At 41.8% G+C, this 3,165-nt stretch overlaps 1 pseudogene; it reads right to left on the reverse strand.

Annotated features, from left to right (window-relative positions):
- Nucleotides 1–2,570: 2,570 nt before the first annotated feature.
- On the reverse strand, nt 2,571–2,688 carry LOC124561236 (annotated as a pseudogene).
- Between the last annotated feature and the right edge of the window lie 477 nt (nt 2,689–3,165).

Below are 3,165 nucleotides of genomic sequence, written 5' to 3' on the forward strand. Positions count from 1 at the left end.
TTATCCTGTAGGCGGTATCTATCTTACCCCTAGTGAGATAGGCCTCTACATCCTTACATTTGTCCTCTAGCCATCCCTGCTTAGCCATTTTGCACTTCCTGTCGATCTCATTTTTGAGACGTTTGTATTCCTTTTTGCCTGTTTCACTTACTGCATTTTTATATTTTCTCCTTTCATCAATTAAATTCAATATTTCTTCTGTTACCCAAGGATTTCTACTAGCCCTCGTCTTTTTACCTACTTGATCCTCTGCTGCCTTCACTACTTCATCCCTCAAAGCTACCCATTCTTCTTCTACTGTATTTATTTCCCCCATTCCTGTCAATTGCTCCCTTATGCTCTCCCTGAATCTCTGTACAACCTCCGGTTCTTTTAGATTATCCAGGTCCCATCTCCTTAAATTCCCACCTTTTTGCAGTTTCTTCAGTTTTAATCTACAGGTCATAACCAATAGATTGTGGTCAGAGTCCACATCTGCCCCTGGAAATGTCTTACAATTTAAAACCTGGTTCCTAAATCTCTGTCTTACCATTATATAATCTATCTGATACCTTTTAGTATCTCCAGGGTTCTTCCATGTATACAACCTTCTTTCATGATTCTTAAACCAAGTGTTAGTTATGATTATGTTGTGCTCTGTGCAAAATTCGACCAGGCGGCTTCCTCTTTCATTTCTGTCCCCCAATCCATATTCACCTACTATGTTTCCTTCTCTCCCTTTTCCTACACTCGAATTCCAGTCACCCATGGCTATTAAATTTTCGTCTCCCTTCACAATTTGAATAATTTCTTTTATTTCATCATACATTTCTTCAATTTCTTCGTCATCTGCAGAGCTAGTTGGCATATAAACTTGTACTACTGTAGTAGGTGTGGGCTTCGTATCTATCTTGGCCACAATAATGCGTTCACTATGCTGTTTGTAGTAGCTTACCCGCATTCCTATTTTCCTATTCATTATTAAACCTACTCCTGCATTACCCCTATTTGATTTTGTGTTTATAACCCTGTAGTCACCTGACCAGAAGTCTTGTTCCTCCTGCCACCGAACTTCACTAATTCCCGCTATATCTAACTTCAAACTATCCATTTCCCTTTTTAAATTCTCTAACCTACCTGCCCGATTAAGGGATCTGACATTCCACGCTCCGATCCGTAGAACGCCAGTTTTCTTTCTCCTGATAACGACATCCTCTTGAGTAGTCCCCGCCCGGAGATCCGAATGGGGGACTATTTTACCTCCGGAATATTTTACCCAAGAGGACGCCATCATCATGTAATCATACAGTAAAGCTGCATGCCCTCGGGAAAAATTACGGCTGTAGTTTCCCCTTGCTTTCAGCCGTTTGCAGTACCAGCACAGCAAGGCCGTTTTGGTTATTGTTACAAGGCCAGATCAGTCAATCATCCAGACTGTTGCCCTTGCAACTACTGAAAAGGCTGCTGCCCCTCTTCAGGAACCACACGTTTGCCTGGCCTCTCAACAGATACCCCTCCGTTGTGGTTGCACCTACGGTACGGCTATCTGTATCGCTGAGGCACGCAAGCCTCCCCACCAACGGCAAGGTCCATGGTTCATGGGGGTTGTTATTAGAATGCCTTTATTCCTGAAATTACGATTAAAATTTCTATTTCTCTGGTTATTCCCATTGTGAGTTTGAAAATGCTGGGCTTTGCCATAAGAGTTTTGCTTGTACAGCTGTTGTCTGTAACTATGGAAGGTGTTCCAGTGTATAAAATTATTACTAGAATCATTTTGTGAGAATGATTGTTGCTGTGACAGCTGTTGCAGCAGAGGCTGTTGTCCGGAATTAACATATTGCTGACTAGTCTGTTGAAAATTGTGATTCTGCTGTTGATAGTTATTAGGGAGGCTTTGCTTCTGCTGAAAATGTCATTGCTGATTACCATTAAAATTCTGGTTCTTGTTAAAATTCCTGTTACTTCTTTCATTCCCAAAATAGTTACTTTTATTGTAATTGAAAAACGTATCAGAATAACCACCGTTGTGTTTGTAGTGAAAATTGCGGTTGTTGTTAGAAAAGTTATTACTCTTCTGCTGAGAAAATGACTGATCAATCTCGAGTAATTGTAAAACCTCACGAAAAGCTTGTATGTTAGATGTTTGTTGACCTACTCTTAATACACATTTCAATTTTCCTGGAAGTTTTGAAATACTGAGGTGAATGAAACTTGACGGTCTGAATGACTCAAGTAAATGCTGGTCTTCTTGTTCCATGTATTCAAAGTATTGTGTTAACATTTCAAATTTCGAGTTGTTTAAGTTCGGTAAATTAACCAATTTGTCTTTCACATCACGCTGCGTCGTCTCAGACCAGTACGCTGCAAGGAAAGCGCTTTGAAATTCTTCACTCCGTGTTCAGGCCACGAGTGGCCTACCGGGACCAACTGACCACCGTGTCATCCTCAGTGGAGGATGCGGATAGGAGGGGCGTGGGGTCAGCACACCGTTCTCCCGGTCGTTACGATGGTATTCTTGACCGAAGCCGCTACTATTCGGTCGAGTAGCTCCTCAATTGGCATCACGAGGCTGAGTGCACCCCGAGAAAAGGCAACAGCGCATGGCGGCCCGGATGGTCACCCATCCTAGTGCCGACCACGCCCGACAGCTCTTAACTTCGGTGATCTCACGGGAACCGGTGTAGCCACTGCGGCAAGACTGTTGCCTGCTTTGAATTTCTTCAACTGAAAAAAATTGGCGTATAATAAGTCGCATTCTCGTTGATGGCACCCCTTCCAAAACCCTACAAATACATTCTAATTTATGAGAGACGGGCCAGTTTGATGGCAAAGAAAAGGTAAATTGCTGAATCCAGTCCAAGGAATGTAGACAATTAGGAGCATTACGAAATACTTTGAATTTTCTGACAGATAAAAAATGCTTGTAGTCGAAAGCATCGGTTCTAAAATTATCAAAAGAATGCTGTCGGTTGACAAAGGTGCACCAGTTGTCACGTGATTGTAAAGCGTCTCTTTCTCTGACTGCTTTGGTAAGTTGAGGTTGAGAAGAATGTTCTATATTCTGATCGATACAATGTGTGGTAAAGTTGTGTGAGCAGTTCTGAGAAATTGAATCGTTCTTATAGTCAGACAAGCGAGCATTAATTTTATTAAGTTCCTATTTGATTTGACGATCAATTTGCT

Source organism: Schistocerca americana, chromosome 1 (assembly GCF_021461395.2).
Source record: "Schistocerca americana isolate TAMUIC-IGC-003095 chromosome 1, iqSchAmer2.1, whole genome shotgun sequence".
In the NCBI taxonomy this organism is placed as follows: Eukaryota; Metazoa; Arthropoda; class Insecta; order Orthoptera; family Acrididae; genus Schistocerca; species Schistocerca americana.